Below are 26,317 nucleotides of genomic sequence, written 5' to 3' on the forward strand. Positions count from 1 at the left end.
ATGTTTACAAAAAGCTGAAAAGCAAGAAATATGCTATCATGTTTTCAGTGTATTTTATAGCAATCTCAATCTCAGCTCTTTTCTTATCGAGCTATGAGCACCAAAAGGAACCCTAATTCGAGTTTTAGATGTTCACATCTACATAACGGTTTAAGTAATTGTGTTGGGTATAGTAGCAAGTCCTGCTATTCTCGTCATGACTCAAAGCAGGGAAGATAGGTTCAGCCAGAGAAGGCTGAATGCCTCCCTATATCCTTCAGAAAGGAAAATCGTCCACTATGAGCATGAGAGGAATCTTCAGAATTCTTCTGACGATGTACAATGGTTTATTTTTTATTTTTTATTCAGTACACTTTCGCTTGACATGCACATTTGCCAAATCAAACGTCTTGACATCACATGGCAACATGTATTTTGTTGAGGCCCATCTGCCTCATATACTTCTTCAGGCCTATAGTTACACAAAAGAACAAAGTTCTAAATCATCCAGTCCTAAGATTCTTTCATTGGGACTTGGTCCCAGAATGTTTGGTGGGCACTGGGTAGCGGCCCGTTACACTTGTTTGATCACTTCGAGAATTGTTGTGGGACTTTTTTGTACACTTGTGGGCATATTTACAAGGGCTTATCGCCACCTGACCATCACTTTTTTCAACATTCCTGTGGCAATAAACTCTTCGCCTTATTTACAATGTGGCGTTAAGTCACTTAACGTGACTTAATGCCGCCTTATAATTAAGGCCACCTTTCACGCTAAAACTTAGGGGGCAATTACGATGCCATAGTAAACGGACCCCCAGTCGGAGCCATTCCTACGGCATTGTAATCAGCTGTTCGGATTAATTTCTGACCGACCCATTTGGATGGAGTCTGTCAGAAAGGAATCCAAACTGGGTTTCCGAATGGCATCTGACGGGCTCGGAGAGCCTGTCTGCTATTTAGGAAGCCTCCAGTAATCCCAAAAGCAGCTCTTTCCGCCTGAGGGATTACAATCTCGTATTCCAACAGCCTTTCTGTGCCAGTCTTTCCGACACTGAAAGGCTGTCGGAAATCGTCTTTGGGGGCCCCCAGCAGGGCCCCCATGGGTGTACAGCCTCAGGGTGGAGGCCGAAGGGGCACCTATTGGGCGCCCCTGTTGATCCCTGTACCCCGTGGCAGGCACCTTGAGCTGTCTGCCATGGGGTGCAGGGATGAACTGCACCTCTTCTCTTTACAATTAGTGCATGCATTCTGGTCGGAATACATGCTCCCATTATAAAGAATAGAAGTGCCATTGAACAGTGTTCGGTCGCATTCTAATTGCTGGGTTGGGACCGCTGACAGGATGTCGGTCGTTCCCAGTACTGAATCGATGTCCATCCGACATCGAAATCGGGCCCTTAGAGTGAAAGGGGTGGACAATAGGTGTTGCGATGCGTTCCACCGCAACACCCTTTGATTTTGATGATGCCCCCTATTTACAAGGATAGCGTCAATATGGGGCAGCGCCAAAATTAAGACCAAAAATAACCTGGTCTTAGAATGGCAAAATGAGGAGAAATGATTCATTTCTCCATGTTTTGCAGTTTTTATGTGTGCTGCATTCTGCAGCACACATAGAAACACCAAATTGCCATGAATGATTATTTGTGTGCAGGAAGGTTTCCTTTCCTCCACGTAAACAATCATTTAAAAAATGACAATTTGCAATTTCTATGCGTGCTGCACAATGCAGCACACATAGGAGTTACAAATCACCATTGGTGATTGTTTATGTGAAAGAAGGGACACCTTCCTGCAAATAAACAATCCTTCCCTTAATGCAGGCACCCTTGCACCATACCACCCTTGAACAAATGGTGCAAGGGTGCACGCATTGGCGCTATGCAGCTGAATTCAGGGCCAGGAGTAGGGAAAATGCAGGGGTGCGCTGTATCATTGTAAATACGGCTCATTCCTTCGTTATCAGAATGGCGGAGCGCGACGTTAGAAATTTTAGCTCAACGTCGCGCTCTGCCATTCTATTGTAAATATGACCCTTGGTGTTTCTGCACCAATGAGTGCTCTGGTTATCTTGGATAGAATACCCTTCAGAAAGGGTGGGTGATTCAGTGGGGCCTGTGTCTTGTCTTAGTTGCATGGCACAGAGTCCCCTTCACTAACCCATAAAACTGTGCTTAGCTTATATAAAATAATTGAGCCTTTTTTGACCTTTCAAAATTACCAATTAGCAGAAAACAGCCTGGTGCCCTTTTACCCTTTTTTATTCTCTGAGACTGTGTTCTTAGAACAATAACAATTAACAAGAAACATAGTTTCAACTTTCCATGGAACTTTGTTCACAATGAAATAGTTATAATTCAGAACAAAATAACATATTCAGACTCGATTAAATACTGTGAATATATTCGAGCAGGATTCATTGCTCAAGTTACATAAAAAATGACATTAAACAAATATGCATTGCATTTTAATCGCACACCTTCACTTTTAATTGATTAACATGTGTAAACTAAATTTGGAATATCTACAAGGAAAAATGTATAATACTCATAACACCCCTGAATTAAATAAAGGTATATGCAATAAATATATTCGTATTTGAGTATCCATGGGTATATTTGTAACAATAAATAGAAGACGCTATGCTATCATAATCATTCGCAAATTATTGCGGCTGGGCAAACAAGTGGAAAAAAGAATGACTTAAAACTGTCCTTTCATGAGCTTACTTCATATGACTTTGAAGAAGGATCAGACATTTTTAAGTTTTCGGACAATCCCATTATGTACTTCCAGATGGTGTCGTTGGCATACATCTTCCAAGGAACGAAGACATTGAGGCCACCGTTGGAAGAGGAACCACTGATGATGTCGATGATGATACCGCTGTAATAGCTTGTGGAACAACACCAGCTGAGCTTGATAGCGTTGGCCTTGCTTTTGTCATTGGAGACTGGGGAGCAGACATGTTGAACTACAACTCCAATGGAATCCAGGGACACAGGTCTGACTCTTGCCAAAGCCGGTGACGGAGCAGGTATACCCAGGACTGGTAAACCATCATTTTTTTACAATTGTCACAAGCATTGCAATGCAAGATGACTGATGCAATCTTATTGGTTGAATCATCTCTGCGAGAAATTGGTTTGCCAGTTGAGGGGGGTGTGGGCCCTTCTCAAGCAACATCCACGATCCTTCTCAGGGTGAACCACAAAAGTCACTAAAGAAACTTGTGCTTAGCCCTCTGGGAGTTATACCACAACAGGTCTCATTTGTACTTATATAAGAACCATTACTTAAGAGTGTCTGGTCTGAAGGGATGGCTGGAGCAGGTGTTGCAGGTAAGTTACATGAAAACCCAAGCTTAAATGGTTACAGGCCATGTGCAGAGTGAGAGAAGCAGAAAGGACTGGAGTATAGTGCATGCAGATATAGTTGTGAATGCTGGTCTGGCATTTGTCAAACAATGAAATTCCAATGGGAATTTCCGTTCATGATAAAGCAGGACATTTTGTATTTTTCACACACACCTAGGGACGTGTGTTTCACACAATCATAACATTAAAAGGCAGTAATTGGCAAGGAAATTACTTCATTTAAGAGCAACATAATATTTACAACCTCTGCTACAGAAAGCATGGGTACTCTATTTCCTTGATGCTTAAGAGGGTATACAATGCTTCTTTTTAGCCATTAATACTATAGATTATAACGGTTAAAAAAGGCACTTTTAGTTATAAGGTACCAGGGCACTTAAATAACTTTCAGGGTGTTTTATGCCCATTTGAATTGTGCTATAACTCTCATCTGAGCCTGTGCTTGTTGTAAAAGATTTAAATCTTTTAGAAGACTTAGGAATCTTTTAGAACATTTAGGGGCATATGTATCACAATCTCCATTTGTCAAATAGCGATTTTTTGAGAATCTCTATTTGAGAATTGCAAAACGGGATGTATCTGAAAAATCGCACAAATTTTGCGAATTCTTAAAATTCCTTAATTGCGATTAGCAAATTGTGAAATCGCAATTAAGGAATACCTTCCCATTCATTCCTATGGGCCAGGAGGCCCATAGCAATGAATGGGAAGTCTTTCTCAATTTGCGAATCGCAATATGCTAATCGCAAATTGAGAATATTTTCAAAGGTGCAAGGGTGTCATGATGACACCCTGATGCACCCCTGAAATTAGCATGTGTGCGCATATGGCGCACATACATGCCCTAATGCCAAAAAGTGCATTTTTCAAAGAAATCACAAATTACCACCAACTTGAAGTTGGTGGTAATTTGCGAATTCTTAAGGAGAAATCGCACAACTTGGGTGCGTGTTACATAGCATTTAAGGAATCGCAATTTGTGATTTCTTAAATGCTTACGCAAACTTAAGAAATCGCAAAATTAGCGATTCCTTAAGAATGCGATGCTGAAATGCCTCATACATCTCATTTTGCGATTTTGTATTCGCAAGCGCTGTTTTTTTGCGATTCGCAGCGTTTGCGAATACAAAATCGTTTGAAACATATGCCCCATAGGGTTGAGGAAATTATAGCTGAAATGCTGTATACTAATTTTGAGAGTGCCTGGAAGCCATTGCTATGACTTTAAATGTGGTCTGCATTATTTTTTCGTCAAGTTTCTCTAATTCTTTCTGCCCGTTTCCTTCCTGAATATGCCTGGTCTTCTTTGATAATGGGATATAATAAATTCGACACAAACTGTTAAGTTTTTCTCAGGATGTGGACCTAGAAGTAAGTCATTAAAATCCAAGTATTTCTTAATGTTGTACAGGTTTTTGTTCACAGCATTCAAACTGGAATGAGCCTGTCATCATTGGCACAATTTACCAACAATATGTGGGGTCACTGTCCTATGGGAAAATATGTTATATTGATCGTCTGATCTATTGACTGTGAGGCCAGCAGGTTCAGAAAGAAATGTATTCATACATACATTAATGTCTATTGGCCACAGGGCAATACAATCTGAATTAATCGCAGTCAAATGATAAATTCTGTATTGCGCCATGTTCTTTAGGTCTGCATCAGTGATGTTTTCTTTCCATTGCTAACCAGAGAATTGGGTCAAATTATCTTTTCCAATAGATGGTGTCTTTGTGTCTCTGGTGGATACAAACCCCATGCATGTAGTTTGCTGAATAGTCTTAACAAAAATATGATTTCTCTGGGACTCATGCATGCACTGTATAAATCTTTGTATCTTTTTTTTGCCAAGCCTTGGTTCCCCAAATACTTTTTCACTTATATTTTAATACCAATATGGATAACCTTTAACAGCAAATCAATAAATAAACTGTGCAGAATGAGTGAAGCTGTGAATTGTGATCGGAACTTTTTAATAGTTTTTCCGGCTCTTGGAGATGATAAATGGCGGAAGGATTTGATGTATCATCAGTGCAGGAATAAGGGACCCTTTTATGAAAATTTCTGGGTCTGTTTATATGTGGGGCACTACAAAGTTCCCACTGTTTATAATTATATATTTCTCAAGCGATATACGATTTATAAATATAATTATGTCCATAATCAGGAGATCAGGCTCTCCAAATGATCCGTGTCGCCCTGCTACTTTACATCTGGTCTCAGATAAGATCAGTGCAGAGCTAGCCCCACTTCTAAACCGGGTAATCGAAGCAGGGATTGTACCCCTGCCCTGGAAAAAGGCGTGCATTAGGCCTATTTTGAAGAAACCTGCTTTGGACCCCACTGAGGTAAATAACTATCGAACAATATCATGTTTACCAATAACGGACAAAATCTTCGAAAAATAGGTAAACACTGAGCTTGTCCACTACCTCGACTCCAATAATCTCTTAGACCCTACCCAATATGGCTTTAGACCACGCCACTCCACAGAGTCTGCCCTGATTATGGCCACAGAGGAGATTCGTAAGCAACTGGATGGGGGGGAAGAGCCGTCCTTATCCTACTTGACCTATCAGCAGCATTTGACACCGTTAACGACGCGGTGTTGGTGCGGTGGCTTGAGGCAATAGGTATTAAAGAGACGGCTCTAACCCCACTATCCTCCTTCCCAGCAGCCAGAGAGCAGAGGGTGTGCTGGGATAATCTCAAATCAGAGAGATGTTACCTCCCATGTGGGGTGCACAAGGTTCGGCTCTATCACCGACCTTGTTCAATATCTATGTCACCCTCTTGCCTAGCTAATCGGACAACATGGTTTCACATTAGACTCACACGCTGACAACACCCAGATAGTCATATCTATATCACAGAGGGTTGAAAGCACCGCTGTTAGCTTCCGCAACTGCCTGAAGAGTATCATGAGCCGGATTAACCCAAACTTCCTCTAACTCAACACTGATAAAACGGAGGTCATGAAGTTTGGGAAGGGTCCACCCATATGGAATCCAGCATGGTGGCCAATCGAGGCAGGCAACTGTCCGCCTCTGTGTACCAAGGCAAGGAACCTGGGAGTGACTTTTGACAACCAGTTAAACCTTGCAGGACAGATTAACCGCTTAACATTCTCCTGCTTCTTTCTATTAAAGATTGTATGTAAGATCCTGCCTTTTATCTCCTGGATCTTAGGAAAACAGCAATAAGTGCGCTAATTCTCTCATAAATAGACTACGGCAATGCATTATTCTTAGTTATTGACAAGTATCAGATGGTCAAATTGCAGTCAGAGCAGAATGCCGCAGCGTGACTACTACTCACCATCCCTAAGTATCATTCTATTTCTGCTAGCATCAGGCTACTCCACTGACTTCCGACACAACAATGTGCAGAATTTAAGGCACTTTGCCTGGTACACAAGGCTTTGTATGGTGGGGGAGCCATGGCTATGCAGAAACTATTATTATGGTACCGCCCGAAACGGAATCTTAGATCAACCAACACTGGATTAGTCCAGTTCCCTAAAATTCAGAAAGCAAGATGGGGAGTCAGGAGCCTATCCCATCTATTCGCTAGACTCTGGAACAGGCTGCCGACCACCATCAGGTTGCAGCCAAATAATCTCCAGTTCAGGACAATGATTAAGACTTGGCTATTTCCCCCCAAATAAGCTCCATGGCTCGCCTGAACATCACATGTCACACTCCTCAGTGCCAAGACGCCTCGGCATTCGCGCGCTTTATAAAATTACTACCTGCTCACATAATGATGAAAACAAACCAACTCTTAGAGATTTTCAGCATTTTAAAAATGATGTTTGTTGCCTAAAGTGGTGTAAGTCCACAAATCATGCATCAGCTGTTTAACCACATTTGTGGCCCATCAATTTGGCAAGAGGCAAGTACTGTAATATCAGCTAAAGATATTTTCATAGCATAATAAATTAGAATAATGCCTGTCAGACCCATGATTTGATAAGGAACCTTTTCCCAAACAATGATTATCCAGCACAGGAAATGCAGTGATGTTCACTGCATGATGAGCAATGTTTACTCAAATAAAGAACATGCTTAACTTCAGGTAACTGCCTTAACCAAAGTTTGATATTTCCACACCTTGTTACTGGGCCACAGATGCTCTGCCCCTTTGTAGTATTTCAAAGAAATACAAAGGGTTGGAGTTTGCCCTTAAAACTGTTTTCAGAAATCTATTGGTAAATGCTGCATTTGTAAACACATTTGCCCAATAACATTTAGCAAAATATTATATAACGCAATGATTTATGCCAAGAACAAATATGGATGTCATTTAGGGGTCACCAGGGATTCCAGTTGCTCCCACTGGCTTGGTCCTTGAGACTCCTGGCCCTGAGATTGGGAACCCTGGCACTGGAGGTGGCAAAATCAGGGTCAATCTCTGCCCTTTTGTTATTATGCTAATAGTGAGCAATTGTCTATTATTCACTATTAGTAAAATGTTGTGCCAGGAGCTGGAATGGTACCTTCACTGGCAGTTGAGGTAAGTTAAATAAAATGCATTTAAATGCATGTTGTGTGTATGAGTTTCTGTGAGAGAAAGTGCATGTATATATGAGCATGTGTGTCTGTGTGTGTGAGTGAGTGAAAGTAAGTTAGATTCAGCAAGATGTAGTGAGTGAGAAAGTTAAGAATTGAGTAAGATTTGGTGTAAGTAAAAAGAGTAAGGGAGACAAAGAGTGACTGCAAATGGGTGGGATTGACCTAGAATAAGTAGGAATGAGTGTGAGGTGAGGGAGTCTTATAGAGCCTCAGAGAGTGTTCGTTTGAGTGAGTGAGAATGAGTGAAAGTGAGTGATTGTAACTGCAAGTGAGAATGAGTACATCAGAGAAAGGGAGAATAAGTGAGACCGAGTAAGAGTGAAAGAGTGTGAATGAGTTAAAATGAGTGAGTGAGTGTAAGAGGGAATGTGAATGAATGTGTGCAATTGAATGAGACTACATGAGGGGGAGTGTGAGTGAAAGTGAGTGTGAGAATATAAGAGAGCATGAGTGAGAATGTGGTGCTATGCTTGCTAGTTTGCCTTTGCCCCTGCCATACAGACGGTACTTTTAGGCTTATAGAGGCTCCCATTGTGAAATGCTGATGCTGACATGCGGGAGGCAAATCTTAGCATGACAGGTAATATTTGGTAGATGGTACACCCATAGCAAAATGCTGGCACTGGCATGCTGGAGGTAAAATCTTGGCTGAGGGAAACCCATGGCAATATGCTGGTGTTGGCATACTTGAGGAACATCTTGGCATAGGTGACACCCATGGCAACATGCTGGTTAACTGGAGTAATCATTGGCATGTAAGAGGGCAACCATAAATGGGAGGGGGAAACCATGACAAAATGCTGGCCCTGACGTGCTAGAGGTAATTTGTGACAAGGATCACCCATGGTATGCGGGCGGCACTAATTGCGAAATTGTGGCACAGGGATATTGTATATCATTTTTGCCTTAAGGGGGAACCCATGGCATGTGGGGGCACCCATGACAAAATGTTGGCTTTGGCAAAATGAATGTCATTGTTTTACATTTGAGGGCCTCAACAGACCATAGATAGTTCCTTACAAATTATCACAAATCAAAATATATCAAAAATAAGGAACATGTATTTTTTGTTTATGTATTTTGTTCATCATTCTATGATTTATCAATACATTGCTCATTGTGTCATACACTAGGGGGATTATTAAATAATGACAGGTTGGGGTATGAATAATTTACGTTCCTGGTGCTGTTCTGTGTTTTCTGTCAGTATATCATCTTTACATGACCACATATGTCTTCATGTAATATGCTAATAAAATCCAGTAATGTTCCCTGGGCATATTATGTCAGCAAACTAACATAGGTTGTATCAAAATTGCGCATGTGTTGTTACATTAATAAGGTAGTTATAATGGAACTTTAGTGATGTCAATTAGTGTCATGCCATCAAGGTTAAGGTCATGTGGCATTACTTTCTTGGAAGATAACAGGTTCAAAGGTCATGCGTCACTTCCTCTGATGCCATTAAGGTCATAGAGGGTGTGATATCATGTATACTACCCTTGGCATTTTCCTGAAGTGATGTCATGGGAGCCAAAATAAGTGCCTGCGGTTTGCTGCTGCTGATCAAATAAGGCATTATCTTGGCTCCTCCAGAAGAGAAGATCCAGGGCTTTGGCAGTCCTGATAGAAACTGTTTGCAAATTTCAGCAAGCAGTTATGGTCCTAATTAGGCGTGAGTGATCTGGGCCCACGCTCAGGCCGCGGACCTCCAGAGGGGCACTAACGCTTTTTCCGCCAGTTTCCCTATGACTTAGGTCCAGCGGCGGCTCCTCTGCCATGGCGTAAGAGCATTGCCCATCCCGCTGAGTGCCAGGCAGCTGACAGAATTAGGAAAAATAACATTTAATTATTATTTTATTTCTCTTCCGGCTAAATTCAGCCAAGCCTGGGCGGGGCCATGATGAGAGCAAGGGGACGAGTAGTGTACACAGTAAGTGCGCATGACGGTTTGGCTGGCAGTCTAAGGTCGTCCAAACCGTCATGTGCACTTTCATCTCTCTCCACCAAAGCTGCGTTGTACAGCTGGGTGGGGAGGAGGCACAGGGCCAAAGGACCTTAGCGAGCATTAAACAAGCCCGCTCAGGCCAATCACAGCGCTGCTCTCATGAGCAGGCGCCTAGGAGCGCGCGCAGTGCGCAGGGAAAGGCAGCGCAGTAGCAGGGAAGCGCATTTTGTAAATGTTATACCCCCATACCCTACACCACCCCTCTCCACCAGCCACACCCCTTATTATAAAAGGGAGCTGGAACTGCTTAGGTGCAAAGAAAAGTGCTGGGCACTAAATATGGTTGCACTTAGGGCTCTCTCTGAGCATAGGCCAGCTTTGCAAGCAGTATTTGTGTTAAGTGCCCCATGCTTGTCGGGAGCACGAATGGGTGCGCTTGTGCACCAGAGAAGTATTTCCCAGACATTTTCAAAGTGATTCCTGGTCATTTAATAGTGGAAACCAAGCTGCCCTGCCTGCTCTCCCTGGGTATTTCACTGCACTGCCCCCCCCCCCCCATTCCCCCCCTCCCCCGCTCCCCCTTTAGCTTCCTAAGCAGGATTTCGGCCATGCTCAGGGCTTTAAGTGGGCCTGGTCTCACCGGTGCTGAGCACCGACAGTTTTTTAAAGGGTGCCTCGAAATGGGTCTCTATCGGGCTCTGTTTTGTGCCCTGGCACAGGCGGTCCGTTTCTTTCCTGACTGCAGTGACAGCAGGCACATCATGGGCGCTGCTCACACTGCCCACTTCTCACTAGGGGAGAAGTTACGGCCTGACGTCATCCCAGGTGAGCGTTGTAGGAGAAGGGAAATCCTTTAAAGAGAGTCATTTTTTTTCGGAATTTCCCTTCTATTTTTGAAACGCAGAAACAGCAACATTGTCGTGGTGTCACCAGGGCTTTAAGTGGAAGCTTTTTCAATATATAGAAACCATAGTTTCTGCTTATTTATCTTATGCAACTAACAACCATTGATAAAGCCTATAGTCCTGACTTCTTGTAGGTATGATGTGACTTGTTGTATCATATATCTGGATGCAATGACAGAAACAGCAAAATACAAGTCGGGCGGCACACTATGCTAAGCGCAGATTTTTAGCTTCCGTGTTTTTAAGCCACGCCCTTAACTACATTGGCCACGTCCCTTTGAGAGACACCCCCCCAGTTTTTTCATCCCACATAAAGCCCTGGCCATGCTGTGTTTGAATTGAATCTTGCACCCCAGTCTCCCCTCCCTCTAGTTCGAGTTTCTTCTAGGCCTCATATTTTTTTCTCACTAAATTCTGACAGAACATCTGATATTCTTATCCGTCGGTAGGAAACATTTTCCATTGTGCCATAAAAAACCCTTTCAGTGCTATACACTATACATTAAGAGCATGAAAGGCGAGTAGGCGATGAGACGCATCCTTTGTCCCAGTCTCTCACGCTGAGTTCAAGAGTGAAGGACGTATCAAACCAGCCCTTTACTGTATTTACTCAGATAGTTTGCGCAAAATGACCCTGCTCAAGCCGGGGTCGGCCTGAATGGAGACGCAGAAATGTTCTGAGAAGTGGAAAGTTTCTTCCTAGAAGCGCGCCAAGGCCGGGCGGCGCGGAATGCCATCTCTCGACGAGAAGTGTCCTCGTCTTCTGCAACAACCCTTCACCTCCTGCACTTTTGTACCACACTACAAATCCATTACAGCTGCCTCCAACCCGCGCAGCACTCCGGGAGGAGGCCGCCGAGAGGGAGCGCGCGCGCAGGATGGAGCGGGCCCGTCTCCCCCCCTCCCTGACACCATTAACAAGCCCGATGATTCTGCATGTGGAGTGCAGCTTTCATGCGGCGAAGGAGCTCATGAGAAGCTGTTTGTCAAGAAAGACTAGAATAAAGGGTTAGACGGCGAGCAGTGAAGGACATTTTCCATCTAGGGTTTCAGGCGGGTGCAGGAAATGGAACCAGAACTTTTTTTCATGTGTCTGGTCTGAGCTGAGGGGATGGTGCGTTTTTACAGGGAGAGAATCAGAAGGAACAATTGATGGATGGAATGCTGAACAATGTCAAACGTTCACCCCCCAGTCAAGAGATCTGGGTTTCATCCATCGTTTTTTTGCTCCTCATGCCATACCAGTTTTGACCCAGCCATATGCAAATCAGTCTTGACCCTGCACCCTAATGGGAACAGTCCAGCCTGATCCACTAAGCCAGGTCCTCTCTGGCCTGGAAGCAAGCATCCTAGTTCTTGTTTTGGGGCACTGGATTCAAGCTAGCCTAGCTGATGAGGGGTGATATTCCCCCCAAACCAGTCCTGGGATGCTTGTTTCTGATCCAGGGAGGCCCAGGTCTGGCGGTTCGGGCTGGACTGTTCCCATGAGGTACAGGGTCAAGAATGATTTGCATATTACTGAGATGGTGTGGTGAGCAAAAAAAATGATAATTTTAGGCCCAGATCTCTGTACTGGATGTGAATGTTTGACATTGTTCAGCATTCCATCCATCAATTGTTCTTGTTGCGTTTTTACAGTGAGGCCAGTTCTTTAAATTGACAGAACAAGTTTTGTTTACATACTATCAGGGACTGACTATTTGCACTTCTTTAATTTGAAAGGGAGGGTAGCAATACTTATATCTGACTACAAAGTTCCTGAACACACGTTGATACCTCTGTACACGACATCACAAAAGGGTTAATCTAGGTCGCCCATGTCCAAACCTGCTGCAACAACACAACTCCTCTCAGTTTTAGATCTATGTGTCTCTATGTATTCATGTTTCTATCTTGATAAATTTGTTTGTCCCAAAACATGTATTATTATTTTTTTTACCACCTCTAGCTGTCCTCCTGGAAGCGTGTCTCCTGTGATGCTATCTTTCAGAGGCGCTCTGAGGGTCGCGCTTCTTGCAAGCAGTGGGCTGTGGAGTACAGTAAAGCACGCCATGCCTTTCCTCCCACCGTCACTTGGAGCCCACGGTTTACCGTAAGATGGATCCCGGGGTTTACATTCCTTGTCTTCAAGGCATTGCTCAAGAGGACATGCATCTCATCCACTGAGGAGAGAAGTCTTTCCCAAGAATGGTCCTACATTCCATGTGCTCTACCATGGGACATGGGCACACTGAAATTTCCAAGCACGTGGGTCACACTCACCCATCATTCATTCACCCTACCTGTTGCCAATCACCAATCAATCACATGAAGACCGTTAGAACCATAGCGACTAGAAGAATCCTGACCGCTCACCCAAACACTAGGGTTTTGTGTTGCACATCTAACCTGCATTGATCTACAGTCACTCGGGAGTTGACTCACTCAGGGCTAAGTAGACCCAAAGGGCCAGTGTCCCCTCCCTGGCTAACTGTGAAAGGGACCCGGGAGGTGCCTCAAACAAGAGATACGCTAGGTGTTTTTTTTCTGGAGCCACTGTCCTCATTCATACTTCTGGTAGGGCAGTGGGGCGAGCCTGCTGCCTCTCTCCAACCAGCTCCGACAGATTCCTCTGGTTCCATCCCAGAACACCAGTTCCAACTTGCTAGGACATTCCACTGTCATGATCGCGGCTTCTCAGCTGAACTGTAGACTTCACTCAAGCGCGGCATGCACTCCCTCACCAACGCACCCGGAACGAACCCCAGAGATCCAGACCCCATCTATATTTACCCAATCCAGGAAAGGCATTTTAGGAACAGTCAACCCCTGTTAGTACTATTTCTTTTCCCTTATTCACAATACATACTGGGGTCAAATGTCCTCAACCTGTCCCCCCTGCTAACCTGTTCAGAATTGGCTGCAGGGCATTCATTACGGGCAGCCATTGTTGCCCTAGAGTCATATTCATGCTCTTTTTAGGTCTTTCTGAAGACAGCTTAGATTGCTTTAACTGTCTGTTGAGGACCTATTTTTTACAATAAATTGCACATTCTGTTATTGAACTTTGGGTCATTCCCTTCTTCATAATACCTTTGTTGTCTGTCTTAAACCTCTGCTATTGGTTAAATGGTTTTCTTCCATATTCTTAAGTTTTTCCTACCCACGAGTATTTCCGTCTAACAGTGTTCTTATTGGATGAGTTATATTCTTCCACTGCTGACTTTATGAGACTCTTTTATTCCTTCTCTTTTAGCATTCCATGATGGAACAACTTTTTTTTTAGATATCTCTCCCGTTTGTGTGTTTTTCCTGAAATCCGTTCACCGCTGCTCTGTCTTTCTGTTTTTTTGTATACTCCCCATTGTTCTGCAGTTCCTCTTACCTTTATCAAGTACCCTGCCTCCCAGAATGTTCAGTTTTTTTAGCCTCCCCCACGCACCTCTCATTGGTTGCTCATGGATACTCTTTCTTCCCTCAACCTGTCCTACTACCTGATTCTAATATTCACATTTTTGTATTTTCTGTTTTTTGCACAGCTCGTAAAGATTTCATATACAGGAACTTTGAACAAATTAGTATCAGTGGCGTAACGCAAAATGATGGAATTCACCTGCAGAATGTGAGAAGGGGCCCCCGAGTCTCCCATATCTCACATATGTTCTTTAGTTTGGAGCTCATGTGGGGTCAACTAAAGGGTTGGGGGGGTCCCTTAATGGGGTGGGGGCCCCTCTACAATGCAGGGGCCTGTGTTACACCCCAGATTGGTAGCTTTATTCTGGAAATTCCCAAACCCGTCCTCCTGTTTTGGAGATCTGATCCTCCATTTATCAGATACGTGTACTTCTTATGAACCCAAAATTCATGAAGCTCTTTGTATTGACTTTTCTCGCTTTAGAAACTACAATCCTTGTATCAAACAATACAAAATTCCTCTCCTGAGATTGTCACCCACCGTACCCCTCCTTTTTATTTTTTCTTCACTCCAAAGATATGACTTTGCACATATCATCTTAGTGGCCAATTGTATGGGGCAAACCAGTTTTAGAAACTAAAGATTTTTAGATATTTGCCCTTTCTTGAATATGCATGTGAGAGGTTATAATCAGTTCAAGATGTTCACAATGCGCCAAAAGCCCATGATTCATTCCACAAATCCATTAGACGTTTTCAGGAGGTGAAATGAAGGGCCACTGCTCCCACTTGTCGCTTGGTTACCAAGAGAAGCGTTAAATCTTCATGTACCAATCCAACCAAAAGAGTTAGCAAACTCACTGAAAGGACCTCTATAACAGGGAGAGGGAGGAAGCAGTTCACCCTGGGTCAAGTGGTCCTATTATCATCATCACCATTATTATTATTATTATTATTATTATTACGATTATTACCGTCATTATTATTAGAATAATTATTACTATTATTATTATTAGTATTATTATTGTTATGATTATTATTAGTAATATTATTCTCATTACTATTATTACTATTATCATTATTATTATTATAAGTATTGTTATTATTATTATTATTGTTATTAGTATTTTTATTATATTATTATTACTATTATTATTATTATTATTATTATTATTATTATTATTATTATTATTATTATCATTTCTGCTGGGCCCACCACAAAGTTCTTCTTTCCTAGCAGATTAACAATAGAAAGGTATTTAGGATCAAATTCTGAAGTAGGCATGCTTCATTACAAAGGATCTTTGTCATGCCTAATGCCCTTCAAGAGTGAATCATCTGCCATAAAATCTTCTTATTTGAATTATTTCAATAGTGATGACTTGCCTGCCAAGTTGGAATAGTTTACTACTGGGAAAGGGGGGTGGCATTTCCTGACTTCACAGAGGTGAAGTTTATATTGCCCGGCAGAGCAGCAGGGGTGATTTACTTCTGCAGGAAGCCACTTGAATGGTAGGGAATTCTGGCTCAGCTTACAAGCCTTCCCCAGTCTCCAGGTAAAAGAAACAGGAATTGGGACATGAGGATTGGGAAAGAGGGGTGAGAACTCAGGAGTGCTCCGGCAAAGAGACAATGGTGTGGGCATGGCACAACAGGAATAGTGATGGCGTGGAAAGGGTGCCATGGACCAAACTCCAAGCAAGGAAATTGGGCCCCCATCCTCTAGTTTTGTAGTTGATAAAACAATCACTAATTGGGATGAAGTGGGTTCCTTATGACACACCCTTGAACGCAGTACTACTTTTCACAGAGCTGTGATGAATGTAGCTCCTCTACTCTGGCACTGAGGATGTGTGTGAGTACCTAAAAAGTTAAAAGCACCTTCTAACTGGGCTCTGAAATCATAGGCGGGCTATTTAGATTCTCTTCCCTTTCTTCTTTTCACCATTTCTTCCCTTCTCCACACCTGCGCCATGTCTGCTTTCAAATAGTTTTTATCCCAAGGTGCACTTCCTAGGGTATGTTTTGTTCACACTCGAAGTGTTGCAAGTATTGACTGTAAAACATCTCCCTGTATCACTCATACACCCACTCACACACCCACACAACCACTCACACACCCATACAACTGCTCAGAGGCCCACTTACACACAGATACACACAGTCACACAGCCACTCACATAATATATTTTAGAAGTAATATCACTCATTAGTAGTACACAAAGTATACAAATTTAACTTTGTAGTAGCTTAGTATGTATCTTTAAGTCTCTGAAACCTTTACAAAACACTAACACTCACTGGATGATGTCATGAGTGATGTCATGAGTTATGTCACTGACCATGTTATGAGTGATGTAATATGTGAATTCATAAGCAGTGCATTTCGAGGTCGTAAGTTACAGTTATATAGTCCCTGAAACCTTTGGTTTTTCCAGTAAAAACAAAATAAAAAATATATATATATATATACATATAGATATATATATATATATATATATATATATATATAGAGAGAGAGAGAGAGAGAGCACCAGAAAGAACACACACAATTCACAGCGTGAAAACAAGCCCTCCAATCGAGAAAAAGTGTCAGCCAAGTTTTAATGGAAGCAGGCATTTCAAATAGCATAGCATGACACGTTTCGACCCTGCCTGGGTCTGAATCATATGCACAATATGAGGGTCAGTTGCACACAGATTTAAATGCAGTGCAACTTTTAACAGCGAAGAAGGAATGCCTGCTTCCATTAAAACCTACTTGACACTTTTTCTCGATTGGAGGGCTTGTTTTCACGCTGTGAATTGTGTGTATGCTTTCCTGTGCAATATTGGGTGGTGGCGTCGACACCAATCCCCGGCCTGCTAGGACGGGCATCCCTGTCCTTCACATTGCTTTTGGATGTTTATATAATGTGATGCCCTCCGGTTGCCTGTAATCTGCGCTGAAGGACTTGGCTAAAGCTGGTGCCCCTGCTGAGAATGGGAGGCACTGCCACTGATTCTGTGGGGGGCCCACCAGCCAAATACTTTATTAACATTTTGGAGACAGCCAGGCTTTGCAGGGGTAATTTCCCTTGCTCTTCCAGATTGAGAAATCATTGGGAGCAGACATTATGTAATGATTTTATAACTATCAAGACATGAGGAAAAGTGCTTTGAAGGAAATTGTGAGATATGCTGCCACTCAGCTCTACACAGATTTGATTCCTTCGAGGCACGAAGAGGGCATTTTGTTTCTAATAAGTATCCTCAAAGGCACGTCATGTAATATTCGAAAGTGGAAGGACATAAGAGTGCTCATGATGACATTTGCAAAGCATGATGGACATTGATGTCTTTTAACATGTGGTTATTTGGTTAAAAGTGATGCAAACTCGAACATTGATTGAAGAAACTGCATTTTGCAATTAATTAAGTCAGAGGATTTGTTTTAGTGAGAGTGCTTTGACCTTTAAAAACACCGAATAGTGGATCAGTTTTATTTAACATTGTACTTGCACTTTTGGTCCTTCTTCGCTGTTTAAGGTTGCACTGCATTTAAATCTGTGTGCAACTGACCCTCGCATTGTGCATTTGATTAAGACCCAGGCAAGGTGGAAATGCGTCATGCTATGCTTTTTGGAATGCCCGCTTCCATTAAAATCTACAATTACCATATTGTTATTTTTTTTTTTTTTATTTATTTATTTTTTTTGAAACCGTTTATTCCAATCTCAAATATATACAGGTATGGGCCTACAACCTTCCGGCCGGCCGCTAAAGTGACAGAAATAAATGACATATATACAATAAGGCACTTGGCGTTACAGAGACGCTGAAGCAGGAGGTATCAACAACGTGGGCCACATGACTCTGAGCCCACAATACGGTTTCGTTTTATACAACACAACAACATAAAACCACACCCGCAAGGCAACCCGAGAGCGAAAATGACAACATATGCTCCTCAAATGGGGGGACCCCAACCATACACCAAAATCGAAGGAGGGGAAGGGGAATAGGTCCGGGACTGGGAAAGCACTGTGCCTGGGATTGAGGGAGGGGGTCATCTAGGGGGACGGAGCTGGTGAAGCGGGAGGCAACAACGGCGGCTCACAAATACCCCCGCGGTAGGCGTTCCAGGGGCCCCACACCTTCAGCCACGCCCCAGGCTTACCCCGCGCCACATACACCACCTTCTCTCGGAACATGCACCAATCCATGTGTTCTTTCCAGGCCGACACTGCCGGGGGCCTCTGGGATCCCCACAGTTGAGCGATGTCACGTTTAGCAATCATATAACCCAGCGTCACCCATCGCGTCTGCGGAACCGAGTAATCGGTCGGTTCCCACACATTCAGCAGGCATCTCCTCGCTTCAGGCACCAGCACGACATGCGTAACCGCTCGCAGGACCTCATGCACACCACGCCAGAATCGCTCCACCCTCGGACATTCCCACAGAATATGTAAAAAAGTCGCCAATGCACCGCACCCACGCTTACACAGTCCATCCTCGGCATAGCCCATATGCAGAAGCCCTGGCCCCGTCATGTACACCCGGTGAAGTATCTTAAGCTGGACGAAGCGAAGGCGAGCCGGGATGGCCATCTCCTTCGGGGAGGCCACCGCGGAAATCCAGTCCTCGTCGTCCAGCTCCAACCCATCGGCAACCCAAGCCTCGCGGAGCCCAGTCAGTAAGCCCGAGCGGTCATTAATCAACTTCTTGTAGATGAGGGAGATCGTGCTGTCCGGTACGTGGCCATCTAGCACTCTATCCTCCAGTGGGGAGGACTCCGGGATGGCCGCCACGTCTGGGAAGACAGAACCCAGTGCGTGACGGACCTGCAGGTATCGAAAGTATTCACTGCCCTGCAGCTGAAACTCCGCCTGCAGTGTCTCGAATGTTTTGAATCCTCCCCTCGTCCAGAGGTCCCCCACTGTACTAATGCCTATCGTGTCCCACCTATCGAAGCCCTTCGAGGTCCATAGGGAGCCCAACCTCTCAGACGCATACAACGGTGACGCCCGGGTCAAACGGTCCTTCCATCCCATAGCTGCATTGGCCGCGTGCCATACTCTCACCATGACACGCGTGGGTCCCATCAGGCGGGAATCGGGCACGCTAGTGTAGAGCGCTCGATTGTAATCGCCACCGGGCAGGAGCATCTTGTCCATTTCAAATGCCGGGTTTAAGGCGGGCCCGTAAAGGCCGTGATTAATTGCAGCTAATTGGGAGGCCCAGTAATACCGCTTAATATCCGGGAGGGCAATCCCTCCGTCATACCACGGGAGCGTCAACTTTGCCAGGGCTATACGCGGCCTCCCGTCCCAGAACAGGCGGCGCTGCAAACTCTCCACCTCACGGAAGTAACGCGCCGGGACCAGGTCCATCGAGTTCTGGAGAGCGTACAGAAAGCGCGGTAATGACATCATCTTGAACAATGCCGCCCGGCCGAGCGGCGAAAGCGGCAAGCGCCGCCAGCGCGCGACGTCCTCCTTCAAGCGCTGGAGGGGGGGAAGCAAATTCCGCTCGTAGCGGGCCACCGGGTCCAGCGTAATATAGACGCCCAGGTAACGAAACCCCTGCGAGGCAATCTGGATCGAGCAGCCCCGCGGGAGAACAGGAGCCTCCCCGGAAAGCACATAGACACAGGATTTAGCCCAGTTGATGACAAGACCTGAGTTACGGCCGAAGGAGCGCAGAACATCGACCAGGACAGTCAGTGATTTACGCGGGGAGGCTAAGTACAACAGGATGTCGTCGGCGTAGAGGGACACGCGGTCCTCATACTCAGGGGTCCAACGGAGACCACGGATAGAAGGGTGCCACCGCAGCCATTCCGCCAGGGGTTCCAAGGCCAGTGCGAACAGGAGCGGCGACAGGGGGCAACCCTGTCGCGTGCCCCGTCCCAGCACGAATGGGGCCGAGACTCGACCATTCACCACCACCTGCGCCAATGGGTCAGAGTACAACAATTTGATCCAGCTGATGAATCCCGGGCCAAATCCAAATTTCGCCAACATCGCCCAGATGTACGGCCACTCGAGCGTGTCAAACGCCATGGTGGCGTCCAAGGACGCCAAGATGGCCGGCTCCCGCACGAATGGAACACGCGCGAGCACCCCGTGCAAGCGCCGCAGGTTAAGGGCCGTGTTGCGATGGGGAATAAAGCCGGACTGGTCTTGGTGGACCAGATCGCCCACCACGCCGACCAGCCGGTTGGCAAGCACCTTGGCAAGGATTTTAGGCTCCGCATTCAAGAGCGAGATCGGCCGATAGGATGTAACCCGGTCTCGCGGTCTCCCCTCCTTGTGGATAACCACGATGGTAGCTAGACGCTGGTCTGGCGGGAGGGAGCCCCGCGAGTGGGCCGCAAGGAACATCGCGCGGAGGTGAGGTGCCAGTACATCCGGTCGCAGCTTATACAATTCGATAGGAAGGCCATTTGGGCCCATGGCCTTGCCCGAGGCGACCGAGCGTATGGCGAGGGCGATTTCATCCGAGGTGGGAGCGGCATCCAACGAATCCCTGTCCTCCACCGAAAGCGAGGGCAGCGCGATGTCCCGCAGCAGGGCATGGGAATCCTCCTCCGAGCAGGGAGAGACCGGAGAATATACCTCGGGGAAATAATCCGCGAAGCAAGAAACAATGCCTTCCGGCTCAGTAATTCGTACACCATCCATCCTCTCAATCAGCGGGACCACACGACTAGCTCTCTCCTTCTTATCCAACCACGCAATCAGTTTGCCAGCCTTATCACCCACATCGTACAGTCGCCCCTGTTGCTCTCTGCTAAGGCCCCTGGCCGCCTCCGTGACGAGGGCCCTATAGGCCGCCTGTTTAAGGTGTAGAACATGCAGCGCCGCGTCAGTCACCCCACTCCCCAGACCACCCTCCAATTCAGTAATTTCGGCCTCCACCCGGGTCACCTCCTCCTGTGCGCGTCTGCGGGCATGGGAGATAAAGGAGAGGGCCTCCCCTCTGAGAACTGTTTTGAAGGCTTCCCACAGGGAGATAGCCGACGGAACGGACCCCACATTCTCCTCAAAATACCGTTGCAATGATTTAATCAGGTCAGCACGAATAGTGGGGTCACGCAGGTACCAAGCATTGATTGGGGCTACCCTGCCCTCTCCCCTCGGGAAGACACCCAAGTGCAATAAAAGCGGGGAATGATCTGAAATACCCCGCGCCAGATGGCGCACCTCTCCCACCCTCCCAGCATAGGCCGCAGGGACAAGGACATAATCAAGCCGCGAGAGGCTACCATGGGCACCCGAATGGAAGGTGTACTGCAGCTGGGTGGGATGCTTTAAACGCCAGCAGTCCACCAATCCCAGTGTGTCTAAAAGGCCCGCTAACCACGCCTGTGCCCGGGGGAGGTCCCTAGGGGGATGACGATCCATAGTCCCAGAAGCCACCGCATTGAAATCCCCCCCAACCACCAGAAGCCCCCCCGGGAGGTCAAGGAGGAGGCGTCCCAGATCTGCAAAGGTGGTGGACTGTAGCCCCGGTGGGACGTACACAGAGACAAAGACAACTACCTTGCCCTCCATCCTCCCCACCAAGACAGTGTAGCGTCCCCTCTCATCATGGCGCACCTCGTCTATTTCTAGCGGGAGCGAGGTCTTGACCATGATGCCCACCCCCCGTGAGCCTGATGTGAAGCCCGAGTGGGCCACCAATCGAAAGCCACGGCGATTCATGGCACAAAAGGAGTTACCAATAAGGTGTGTCTCCTGCAGAAAGACCACATCAGGCGAAATCCGTTTCAGATACTGCAGGACCACACCCCGCTTGATCCTATCACCCAGTCCGTTAACATTCCAGGATAACAAAGTCAAATCCCTACCCCCCATCACATAACGAAGCCATCATTTGTCCCCCCCAGAGCATCTCAAAAACAACAATACAATAACGGGTTTGCCTTGCGGTAGAAACGAACCACACCCCACCCCAACCCACCCAACCCAACAGAACTCCCCCCACCCTGCACCCCTGCATGAGCCCAAACAGCCCCCCCAAAGTGCAGTGTGCCTGTCGCCCCATAGATAAGAAAACTAAACTAGTCCCCCAGAGGAGGAGGGAGATCCCCCAAGAGACCCCACACGACCTCCACAGGAGGGGAACTTACCCTAACAGTCAATAGTGACAACAACGCAGTCCAGAGCAAGGCCTACCATTAGTCCCTCAGTCCTGATCCGGCGGGCCCTCCCCACCAACCGCACCCCCCCCACCCCCCCGGCCCCGATCTCCGGGCAAAGTGTCTAGCCAGTCCCCGGCCACCTCGGGTCGATCAAAAAAGTGCGTGCGGCCATCCACCTCCACTCTCAGCTTAGCTGGAAAAAAGCATCGCATATTTGAGATTCAGGTCCCTTAGGCGACGTTTAACACCAAGAAAGCTCAGTCTCTGCTTTTGGACTGCCGGAGTGAAGTCAGGATAGAAATTGATGTCCATATTTTCCAGTTTGACCGGTCCTTGTAGCCTGGAAGTCTGTAGGATAGCGTCTCTGTCCCGAAAATTGAAGATCCGGGCGATGAGAGGCCTCGGAGGGGCTCCAACCTTAGGCCTACCCCCGGGGACCCTGTGGGCACGCTCCACCGCAAAGAATTTACTCAGCCCCCGAGGCTGGAGATGGGTGAGAACCAGGTCCTCAACAAATAGATCCGCCGCCTCCGCCTCGCGTCCCTCCGGCACCCCGATAATGCGGACGTTGTTCCTCCGGGCCCGACCCTCGGAATCCTCCAGCCGACGATTCATCAGGGCGCTCGCCTGGCCAAGCCTGCGCACCTCCTGTTGGAGGGCCGCCACGTCCGTTGTGAGGCCCGTGGTAGAGTGGGCCAAAGAGTTGACCCGGTCGTTGGTTTTAGACAAATCAGCCCTCACGAGGCCCACGTCCACGAGGACCGAGTCAATCTTCTGCGCCAGAGTGTCGAAGCGCTGGTCCACCGAGGCCTTCATCTCGGCGATGGTGCCCATGACGTCTCGGAGGGTCAGGTCCGTGGGCAGAGCGGAAGCATCAGTTCGGCCCGTGGGGGACCTACGAGGCGCCTCTGGGGATCCCTTCTGGAGGGTGTAGCGGTCCATACTGTTGGATTGCTGGACCGCGCCACGGCGGGTCGATTTTATCTTAGCCCGATCGCCATCTTGTTTTGTGGACATGGTTTCGATCCCCAAGACGAGTCAGTCTCCTCAAGAAAGGGGGGGGCCGACAATCCAGTTCAAGGGGTCCAGGGGGGAGCGACCACCGATCCGCAGGACGGACCGCAGCTGGCGGACCGGCAGGGCACCCCAGCGAGACCACACCACCACACACCGCCCCGCAACCCAACCTCGCCTGGCAGCAAGGAGGGCGCAAAAGCGAAAGTGAAAGTGCGGGGTACGCGAGTCACCCAGCCTTGCCCGCCGCTGTTGTTCACTTTGTGTCCGGATCGCCCCACAACTCCAGTACGGGGGGCCGGTGTGGAGAAGGCCGCAAACCTCAATCGATGCTCCCGCCGGTGTCCGAGGTCCGATTTAAAAACGGAAAACGGGCGTCACCTCTGCTCGGGCTCACAAATACAGTCCCCTCATCTGGGACAGGATTCTGTCAGGATTTATGCAGGAGGTCGCGGAGGTCCTCGGGAGCCTCGCACCTACGCGGCCATCTTGGTTGCGCGCTAGGCTCCTCCCCCATATTGTTTTTAATGCCTTGAAGTATGTCTCATTTGAACAGTGACATATTAGTGTACATATAAACCGGTACCATACCATAACTCATGAAACGATGAAACACTTAAACACCAAAATCTCATACATACGATATGATGTCATGTTGGTAAATCGGCTTAATCAATTAGATTTTAGTACTGAACGATTTATACTGTATAACAACATCAAGATGTATATAGAATGTCTCAAAAAGACCGCAGTGAGATTTGAGAAACACTATTGTTGAGGTACAATACCCACAATGCCTCATTATAGGATAATGATGGATATGTATAAATATAAGAAGTGAAGAAAGACTCACTAACCATGAAAAAGCCCTTGCCAGGTCGAACACGTTGGTGTAGCAGTGTTCTCTGCATAAAGAAGAACTCGTAAGGATTCAATTGAGTGTGGCGTTATTTGCAGATACTAAACGTCCATGGGCTCAAATGTTCAGCCCAAACGTCAGCACCCGCAGTTGAGCGTGCTGGGACTGAACCTGTTTGTGTTGAAAAAAAAACAAAGGTTACAGGGACATTATAGTTAGGTTCACATTTTCCACACACAAAACCATAGAAATTCAGCGGTTATAGTTAAGTAATTATGACTCGTGCCCTAAGGTAACTATAACTCGCGCCCTCACCATGCATAGTTTTCTCAACACTAATTTTACAGCAGATGTTGCCGTGATATTATGAATGATATTATTGAAGATGTCATGAGTGATGTAATAAGTGGGGTAATTAGCAGTGCATGGCAAAGGTGAGGTATAGTTAGCTTTGGACAACTATAACTATAACTGCTGAATTTCTATGGTTTTGTGTGTGTACAATCTGAACCTAACTATAACGTCCCTATAACCTTTGTATTTTTAGTGTATTTCTATGTTTAAAAAAAATTATATTTCTTCACTATAAAGTTCCTATGACCTTTGTTTTTTCAGTGAATTTCTATGTTTTTTATGCTATTTCCTAACTATAATGTCCCTGTGTTTTTTTCAGTGAATTTCTACATTTTTTAAATGCAAAGTAATATTTAATTACCATATGTTAATCCAATCAACGCCGTGCATGGCCAAAGGCTGTGAGCAGCGGGGGGGGAGGGGGGGGGGGGTTGGCCGCAGGGCCTGGCCTGTGGCCAGGCACTGTGCAAACCCCCAGACGCAGCCAACCCCATGATACCCACGGCCCTTGGTATTGCTCAGCAGGTTGGCCACAAGGCCTGCAGCCAACCCTGCATGCAGCCAACCCCACACCATGCAAAGTCTTTGGCCATACGCAATGGGGGTTTGGCCTCAAGGCCTGGCCCTGTGGCCAACCCCGCAAAGGCAGCCAACCCAAGAGGGGACCCGCAACCCCCTTCCTAGGGCACAGCACATTCTGTGGAAAAGGGGGTATATCCACCCCTCCCATAGCCTATTTTGGCCCCGGGGACCCTATTTCCCAGGGCCTGGCAGAGGTTTTTAGGGGAGGGTGGAAGATGGCCTCCCTCTCGGGCTGTTTTTGGCATCCCTAGGGCTTACCAATCAATTTATGGGGAGTGGCTCAGTGCCCCCCTCCCTGGGCCAATCTTGGCACTGGGAACCCCATCTCCCGGGGCCCGGCCATATTGTAAATGTGGAAGGGGCATGTAGGCCCCCTCCCTAAGAGTGCGGGGTCCCCAGGGCTAAAAGTAGCCCAAGAGGGATGCCGCACACCCCCTCACAATTTATAATAAGTCTGGGACCTGGGAGATGGCGTACCCGGGGCCAAAATTGGCCTAGGGAGGGGGTTCACGTGCATCCCCCCTCCCCATTATAATACTATGAAATCCGCCAGGACCTGCCTCCCCCGGGGGCATAAAAAATCAAGCGAGGGTACCTGCATTTGTTTGTTTTTAAAATGTTGCCACGAATCCTCTGCAAATTTGTGGCAAAATTACAAAAAATATATATTTTTTGCCACCAGGCCTAGGGAATCAGGGTATTCCTTACCGGCCACCTTGTGTGTTCTTTTAACATTTTACTTGGGACTTGGGCCGAGTGCTGAGTCCCAAGAACACTGCCAACACTTCCTGGTTGAAGTGGTGGCTGCCGATCAGATCTCACTATGAGATCTGTCGGATCCATGGAGGATTTGTGTCCCTAGATATACATAACTTGTTTTTTCTTTATTAACTCCCAAACTACTGAACAGATTTACACCAAATAACAAAAAGAGATCTTTCTGGACCAAGATCTAGCTTTTTGCCAAATTTGGTGTAATTCGGTTAAGCAGTTCGGGTTGTAGTCATGTCTAAAATGCCAATGGGAAATTGAATGGGAAAAATGTGTTTTTGGGCCCCCCTTTTTCTCGGCCCCCGCATAACGAATCACCCCGAGACTTTCCAGATAGCAGCTGAAGTAAATGGCAAACTAGTTTTGGAAATTTCGTGAAGAGTCGTCAAACAGGGCCTAAATTATTCGCAAAACAAAAAACACT

The 26,317-nt window shown here is 46.5% G+C and overlaps 1 long non-coding RNA gene across 4 annotated transcripts in view; it reads left to right on the top strand.

Annotated features, from left to right (window-relative positions):
• Positions 1 to 26,317, top strand: part of LOC146796791 (uncharacterized) — a 280,965-nt gene that overhangs the window by 120,643 nt on the left and 134,005 nt on the right. For 2 of the 4 annotated variants that reach the window (XR_014969953.1, XR_014969955.1), the window contains exon 2: positions 2,779 to 3,034. This is a non-coding gene — a long non-coding RNA (uncharacterized LOC146796791). The remainder of the gene's footprint in view (positions 1 to 2,778; positions 3,035 to 26,317) is intronic. The other 2 variants (XR_014969954.1, XR_014969956.1) reach the window with 1 other exon arrangement.

Source organism: Triturus cristatus, chromosome 10 (assembly GCF_964204655.1).
Source record: "Triturus cristatus chromosome 10, aTriCri1.1, whole genome shotgun sequence".
Classification (NCBI taxonomy): domain Eukaryota; kingdom Metazoa; phylum Chordata; class Amphibia; order Caudata; family Salamandridae; genus Triturus; species Triturus cristatus.